At 42.3% G+C, this 8,563-nt stretch overlaps 1 long non-coding RNA gene across 1 annotated transcript; it reads right to left on the reverse strand.

The window, feature by feature from the left end:
• Positions 1-2,937: 2,937 nt before the first annotated feature.
• Positions 2,938-7,105, reverse strand: LOC148004666 (uncharacterized). Its single transcript, XR_015626121.1, has 3 exons — positions 6,835-7,105; positions 6,019-6,750; positions 2,938-5,441 (listed from the first exon to the last, which is right to left on the reverse strand). It is a non-coding gene; the product is annotated as an uncharacterized LOC148004666 (long non-coding RNA).
• Between the last annotated feature and the right edge of the window lie 1,458 nt (positions 7,106-8,563).

Raw genomic sequence — 8,563 nt, forward strand, 5'->3', positions numbered from 1 at the left:
TGGGACTGTAATCAGTGCCCTACAAAGTGTTTGGCCTGTTTTCTCAGTGTTTCTCACGGGACACAAGGCATCAACTTCACTTAGGAACCTAATAGGAACACAAAAGTCGTTGGCCCCACCCAACACCTGAGTCAGAAACTCTGAGGGTTATTTGTCTAACAAAGCCTTCAGGTAATCCTGGAGGGTGAAAGCTTTAAACCACTGAACTTTGCTGCTATTTTAACCACATCACTGCAAAGATTTTCCTATCTCTTTTTGTTGTAGGCATATTGTCTAGAGAGTACTATGTGAGTGTTGGTCTTTTCTTTGCTGCTTTCATTGATAAACGACAGTATCAGTAGACTCCTCCTCACTCGGGCACTGGCAGCCCAACACACCCCATTCCCGGAGTATTATTATCTGGGGAACTCAGCTGTTATCTACCAGTCCAAGAAATCAGGCAACAGAATCTTGGTTCTCTTTTCTTAAGGGTTATTTCCTGGCTTAGTAACAATCACATGTTTGTATCGGAACAAAGAAATATGTGTTTCCTGGGTGCTGGGTTTTGGGTTTGGTTCTGCATTTTCATTGTAGACATTTAGGGGTTCTCCGGGAGTCTAAGTTTTCAAATTTTCTTGGGAGTTCAGAAAATCAAATGGCACTTTCTAGGGAATGGCTGATTACTGACACATACCCAGTTGGCATTCCAATGAGTACAGAGAAACACTTCAGTTGGACCATTAGTTTCTTAAGAGTGGTAGTTTTAAATAAGCTTTTAATTTTTTTTTTTAAATTCTTCTTAACATTTCCAGAGGGTCTTAACTCTGTTTAATCACTGGCTAGCCTGAAACTCGTCTCGATCACGGTTGCATTGAACTCACAGAGATCTGCCTGCCTCTGGCATTAAGCATTTATTCTACCACTAGCAAATAAGATTTAATAGTAGTAATAATAATAACAATATAATAATAATAATAATAATAATAATAATAATAAACACAGCTTTAGGACATGTTTAGCTTCACAGAATTAAGTAGTACAGAGAATTCCTAAATGTCCTGTCTCTCCTATGTTGGTCCTTAACATTAGTAATTTCATTGTTCACGAACCATTTTAATAAATTACTCAGCTCCCGTTTCTTCATTGTTTCGCTGGAATGTGTACGAGCTCGTTCCAAGGGCTAATCCAGGCTGTAAATTACACCCAGTTCTTTATGTCTCAGGCGCCTCCTGGCTGGGATCGTTTATTTCTTAGATGCCCTTTCCTGTACACATCCCGAGCAGTTTTCAAGAGCGCTCACCTCTTCCTCTAGGCACAGCACGCACAAAAGTGCAAGAAATCTCAATATATCACTCATTTTTACAGTCGAACCCACTTTTCCTGTGGTGTTTTAAAGTCTCATTTAACTACAAATAGTTCCTGATGCCTCTCCTATAGTGATCACTTAAAAAAAAATAACCATGGCATTGCCATGGCACTGAGTATGTATTTTAGTACATATTTTTGGTGGGGTTTTCAGAGAAACAGTCACACCAGATTTACTAGAAGAAAGCTCTCCTCACAAAATGAGGAGGGAGCTAGAATGGACGAAGCTGTCAGAGGCCACCTGGTGAAGAGGAGAGGGACCATGTTAGGAAGGGTTATTCTGCAGACTCGTTCTTAAAGTTGATGAAGAGTCCTCCAGCTAAAGATGCTTGCTGTCGAGCCCGAGTCTTTCGAAATAACCTGTTGTTGACTTCTGCTCCGGTTTTGATTGTCTGTGAGAAACCTGCTCCCAGCCGAAGTCCATACTGAATTCTGAGGAAAGTGATCCTTCCCTCAGTCACACACCTCAAAGCTGGCATCTGACAACTTCATTGTCATGGGCTGCCCTACAATCAAATATTGTGTGTTCAGATGTCCTCTAGGTACTGAAGGGAATTACTCTGGTAAGGGTCTATTTTGAGAATCATCCATGGCATGTGGCATAACGAAGTCTTTTTTAACCTGTTAATTAGTCCTACATCTTATGTAATAGCCCGTATTAAATGAAAGAGGTTGGAGAATTTGCTTCATAGAATCCCCACAGCTAGGATTTGACTGTTTGAATCTTTATGGTACTATTTAACAGATCCCTCTGATGACCTCTATTTTCGGTAAGTTGATGGAGGTACTCTTTATCAGACTGAGTAGATACCATGCAGTTCCCACTGAGTCACATGAGAAGCCATAATGTCTGCTTGTCTTTCCATAATATACTGTTGATTCAAACGCTACTAGTTTGGTTGATCTGTTTTAAGTTCTTCATTAATCTACCCTCCCTCCCTTTCTCTCTCCCTCCCTCCCCTTCTCTTTTTCTTCCTTCCTGCCTTTCTTGGAACTGAACCTGAGGCCTAGGGTATGTAAGCAAGTTGCACAGGATGGCCTGGAAGTCCGTGAGAAGCTTTTAAGTAGCAATTCTTCCTCAGCTTACCCCGGCAGCCTAGATTACAGGACTCACCCTTAGGCCCAGCCCAAACCCAATGTTTTCAGGAAACACGTGGTTATTAAGTTTTGTGAAGGGATTGTTTTCCGATTCTGTCTTTCTATTTTCTCTAGCAGTTGCATTTTTAAGGGAGTGGGTGTGAGGGACACACTATACAGCTCTCACTGACTGGGAACTCAACAGTGATCCCCCCTTCCTCTGCCGTCTGAGTGCTAACATCTTATTTGCTACTCTGGCAGTAGGTGGAACTCTTTTAAGAAGGAGTTTTCAGCTCAACATCGTGGCACCTGCCTATACTCACAGTACTGAAGAGAGTGGGTGGGGGATCCTGGTCTCGAGGCTAGCCTGGACTACATAGTGAGACTGTCAACAAACAAAAAAATAACAGAAAAAAAAGTGTGTGTGTGTGTGTGTGTGTGTGTGTGTGTGTGTGTGTGAGAGCTAGTCGACTTCCCAAAATATAACAAGATAAGATCTTGTCAAATCTTTTATTTAGAAAAATTATTTTTATTTTATGTATATGGGTGTTTTGTCTACCTATATGCCCACACACCAGTTGTGTTCCAGGTGCTCCCAGATGCCAGAGGAGGGCATCTGATCCCTGTAATGAGTTAACAGATGGTTGTGAGCCTCCGTGAGGGTGCTGGGAATCAAACCTTGGTCCTTTGGAAAAAGCAGTCAATGCTCTTAAACACAGAGGCATCTCTCTAGCCTCATTATTTATCAATTTTATAATCTTGGACCGGAGTCTTGGCAGCCATCAGAGGTTAAGTCATGAGTCTGTTTTATATGGTTTTGTGCTTTAACCAGTTGTGGTCATTTTAATGTCCAAATTGTCTGATGTTGAGCCCCTGGCAGCTTTCAAGTGGACTCCGTTATCATTCCAGTTCTAGCCAGTGCTTTCTGGCATTGGCTGGTCCAGTTTCATCCTGTACATTCCTATTTGAGGATGTGGCATCAAGGACTACGTCTTTTGTAGAGAATGAAAGCCTCGTTGGCTGTGTCAGGGTCACGTTACCAGGTGATGGTAATGTTCTTCACTGTGAAATCCACAAGATACTGAAACATTCTCTAATTTGTACTTTTACTATAAATTTTTAAAATGAAGATAAATTGTTTTTTGCTTGGGGGCAGCTTTGCCTTATTTTTTTCTTCTTAGACTTAGCTTCATTTTTATTTGGAGATGGGTATCTACCCCAGTGTATTGCAGATGTCAGGAGACTGGTCATGAACATCGAGGATTGTTCGTTTGTTCGTTTGTTGTGATTGTTAAAAGCACTTTATAAAGTCGTGTGCAAGTTAGGAGGTAGCCACATAACTATATAAAATGTATAGACAACTAAGTTAGTTACATATGGAAAGACATCAAGGCATATAGAAAATAAAACTATCATTTAAAGAAAAAGAAAAACTATCATGAAAGCATAGAAATCTGAGGTCCACATGGTCTACAGAGTGAGTTCCGGGACAGCCAGGAATATACAGAGAACCCTATCTAGTGGTGGAGGTGCTGGTGGTGGAGGAGCAGGAGGAGGAGGAGGAGGAAGAGGAGGAAGAAGAGGAAGAGGAGGAGGTGGTGGTGGTGGTGGTGGTGGTGGTGAGGGGGAATTGTAAGCCTGCCCAGCATGTGGATGAGTACCTGGGGAGGCATAAGAAGATCTCTGGAGCTTGAGGCAGGTCTGCCTAGCTCAACCACTAAACTCCAAGTTCAGTGAGAGAATCTGACTTGAAAATACGTAGAAAAGAGTTGAGGAAGACACTTATTGTCAATCTCAGGACTACATGTGAACAGCAGTGCCTGAACTTGCCCCCATCCTGAGGAACTAGGAGTGAGCAGGCGTTTGGTAAACAAACAAACAGTTCCTAGCTCACGCCATTTTATAACTTACTGACTCAGTGAAAGAGTCCTCACCTGGGGATAAGGGGAGGTGGTTCCTCAAAAATGAATCCTTGGGTCCTTTCCAAATGGTGAGCACTGAGCTCACAATTGAGCCGACATTAATACTTGTTCTGGATCTGTGCTGTAAGAATTGTGCTGATGGCCGTAATGTGGGGACATGACACGGATGTCCCCGTTCCTGAGAAAGTAGGAGTGAGCAGGGATTTGGAAAACAAAATCATGTTTCCAACTAATTTAGTTTGTGGCGTGACTTTTTACTTTTGCCCAGATGTCTCGTTTTTTAATGGCTGTTGCTTTTAAGGCCTCAGTAGAGGTCAGAGTCCCACAGTTTCTAGTACATTCTGACCATCTCAAGAGCCGGGATAGTTTCAGGATGTTCTTAATTTTGTAACAAGCTTCCAAATTTCTGTGTTCATATAGTTCACAAAATTCCCACAGCCACTATGGTAAAGGAAAGGTGTTTCTTGTGCGTTTTCTTTCTGCTTGAGTTTTGCAACTGAAGTAGAACCCAGGACAACCAAGGACTGTACTTGACAAATCTTCCGTATCTGGTCACTTCCAAAATCCTCTGGCCACTGTTGAAACTATCCCTTTGCTCTCTTCCTTTTGTAACTGAGCATGGTAGACACTTTATTATGTTATCATTATTGTCTAAAGGTTTTTTAGGGATTTGAGAGGGGAGAACATATTTGAAAACTTTAGATGAAGTTCTCGAGATTTACTTACAAACTTAGAATCTTGTGAAAACAACCAAAACTCTTAACTGTTTCCTTTTCTTGGGAGACTTACAAAGGTTCTCTTCTTGGTTTTAAAGGGATCCGGTTATAACATCTTCAAAACTAAAGGCATGACTCTCTTTGAAGCTGAGGAATGAAAGCTAAGGGCCGGGGTGGGGATGGGGGGTGGTCACCTTCAAAAGTCATATGCCTTCAAAAGTCATGTGATAATAAAACCAAATCCTGTTTTCTGCCAGGTTCAGAAAATACCTTTAATCCCAGCACTGTCATGGCAGACACTTGTGAATCTCAGTGAGTTCAAGGCCATCCTGGTGTACGTAATGAGTTCCAGGACAGCCAGGGTTATGTAGAAAGACCCTGCCTTGAAAACAAAACAAAACAAAACAAAGAGAAGGGAAGAATACAGTTTAGAGTGCAGTTGTAGCCTGTTTAAAGAGAGTTAAAGATTTAACAATACTTATAAATATTATAAAAATACTTAAGGATACTTGTATCGCTAAGCAGTGGAAATTGGCTTTTATCCATTGAATCCATTGCCTTTTCCTGAAACTGGCTTAGATTTGTTCCCGTTGGGAGCAGTGTTTCTGGGTGTATGAAAGTCCCTGCTCCCTTCCTTGCATCAATATACCTGTCACCTGGGTCACCTGGAGATGACAGGTGGATGCAAGGGGATTGGACTCCTGAGTCTAATGAATGACACCTGAGATTATTCTCTCTCTGTCTCTCCCCCACCCCCCAACACCTCCCATCCCCCCTTTCACGTGTGAACCACTGAAAGAGAATTCATAAGGATCTGGCTTTCGAACAAGCACTGAAATCTTGGCTAGGATCTGTATTAGTTAGACAGGAAGACTGAGAAAAAGACAGTTTCTAATAAGCTGCCATGTGGTGTCTCAGTGCTACTTAGTGAAGGGGTGGTCCTAGTTTACGTCACTCACCTTGGGTACCAACTTCCTGTTCAGACCCACTTGAATCCAAATCCACTTCAGCGGTGTGACTTTGCACAAGGTGACTTACAGTTTCATCTTCAATGTGAAGAAAGAAATTAAGATGTCTCTGTAACATCCTTGTGTGGGTCGTACCGATAGAGAAGTTGAAGATAGTACAGTGTCACTTTCTCCAGAAGTGAAAATGGTTATGAGGAGGCTTCTGCATTAAATATAAGATGGCCATTTGGGCTTGTGTTTCTGCTTTGCTAGGAAACGTCTGTCCTTAGACAGGAGCCAAAGAGTGGCGCAGGTCTTTTTTTTTTTTTTTTTTTTTTTTTTGGTTCTTTTTTTTCCGGAGCTGGGGACCGAACCCAGGGCCTTGCGCTTAGGTAAGTGCTTTACCACTGAGCTAAATCCCCAGCCCCGAGTGGCGCAGGTCTTTAATCCCAGCACTCTGGACACGGGCAAGTCAAGCAGATCTCTCTGAGTTTGAGGCCAGTCTGATCTACAGAATGAGTTCCAGGACAGCCGGGGCTACACAGAGAAACCCTATCTCAAAAAAAAAAACAAACAAACCAAAAACAAAACAAAACAAACACAAAACAACAAAAAGGCAAACAAATAAACAAAACCTCAACGGAAGTAAATCAGAACTTGGCTGAGAAAGCGCACAGTATACTTTGGCACAGCTGTCTCCACCAGCACTGGGGAACTGTAGCTGCTTGACACACTGAAGAAAATCTGGAATAAAGGAAAACGACCCTTAAAAAGAAAGGGCCCCCAGCTAATTAACTTGCACATTTCCCAGCCCCTCACCCCCTTTACCTTATACTTCTTCCCCACAGATCCCCCAGGTACGATCTGGGTCCATTACGCTCTTGAGAGGTCTCTCCGCCTGGACTACGGAGCAAACATTTTCCAAGACTGTGTCGTTAGCCAAGCGGCTGTGGGTTAGCCTGGATCCACGAGGGTGGCAAGACAGTTTCTTTCTCTTCTTGCAGCTTTTTGTTGGTTTGTCTGTCCCTCCCTGGTGACCAGTGTGCCCTGATAGCAGATCAAGGCAAGGCAGGGTTCCCCGACTGGCTTGCTCCTGTATAGCCAACGGCTCTTTATTGTTTTATGGACAAGTACAAGAAAAACAATGGTGGAAGTTTGGCACAAGGAAAGATCTATCCTCCGTGCAGAAGGCCACACAATACATAAAAAAGTTCAGAACAAAATGTATTTCCTGCTCAATTGGACAAGTATGAAAGTAGTGTTTGCCCTGTGACCTAGAAAATGGATCTAAGTGGTATGGGGATTTTGCCCTATTGAAATTAGACACAGGCTATATCCTCTGTGCTGTATTTCTCTCTCTCTTTTTTTAAAGATTTATTTATGTTTGTGAGTACACTGTAGCTATCTTCAGACACACCAGAAGAAAGCATCAGATCTCATTACAGATGGTTGTGAGCCACCATGTGGTTGCTGGGAATTGAACTCGCGACCTCTGGAAGAGCAGTCGGTGCTCTTAAACCCTGAGCCATCGCTCCAGCCCTGTATTTTTCTCTTAAACACTCCGGGTTCCATGTTGTCCATTTTCCGCACCTGCTTTACACAGCTAATGAATACAGTTGAGTTACACACTAGCCCTGTTCATCTCAAGTGTGATGGACTTACTTCTGATTTTTGTGAGATATAATAAAATTTAATCTCTTTTAAATTCACAAGTAATAGGACTTCCACCATCCTTGGTGAGTGAAATTATTGGGAAAACAGGCAATATTTCGAACTGAAAAAAAAATACTTGGGGCTTCAATTAGAATGAAAAGGGATCGCCTACTAAGGCAATTTTAATGTGACAGCTGGCAGCTCTTTGAACAGATTTAAGGGGCCAGCTGAGCCACTGCCGTGCACAACTATTTCTGGGCTAGGGGTATAGCTTAGTTGGTAGGATGCATGCATGAAAACCTGGTCTAACCCCTTAACCACATAAACCAGGAATCCTAGTGCCAGCCACCTGTAATCCCAGCAGTCAGCAGGTAGAAGCAGAAAGATCATGAGTTCTCGGTCATCCTCGGCTGAATAATGGGTCTCAGTCCAACCTCCCCTAGCTTATGTATGTGTGTGTGTTTCTGTGTTTTCTATAGGAAATATTATATATGTGTATATGTGTGTGTGGTTCTGTGTTTTCTATAGGAAATGTTTTATATATATATATATATATTTCCTATTTAAAAACCCTAAATATTTAAGCTGGAGAAGAGGACTCAGCAGCTAAGAGTAATGGCTGCTCTTCCAAAGGACTCATGTTCAATTCCCACTACCCACATGGCGGCTTACAACTGTCTATAACTCTAATTCCTGAGGACCTGACACTGTCATACAAACATAGATGTGCAGGCAAAACACCAATGTACACATCAAACAAGTAAATTAAAAAACAAAAGCAAACAAAAAAAAAAAACCCAAACAACTAAATGTTCAATTAGCTGGGGATGGTGGTACAGGCTTTAAATGCCAGCACTCAGGAGGCAGAGGCAGGCGGACCTCTGTGAGTTCCAGACCAGTCATG

Source organism: Rattus norvegicus, chromosome 7 (genome assembly GCF_021556685.1).
Source record: "Rattus norvegicus strain SHRSP/BbbUtx chromosome 7, alternate assembly SHRSP_T2T, whole genome shotgun sequence".
NCBI classification, from domain to species: Eukaryota; Metazoa; Chordata; class Mammalia; order Rodentia; family Muridae; genus Rattus; species Rattus norvegicus.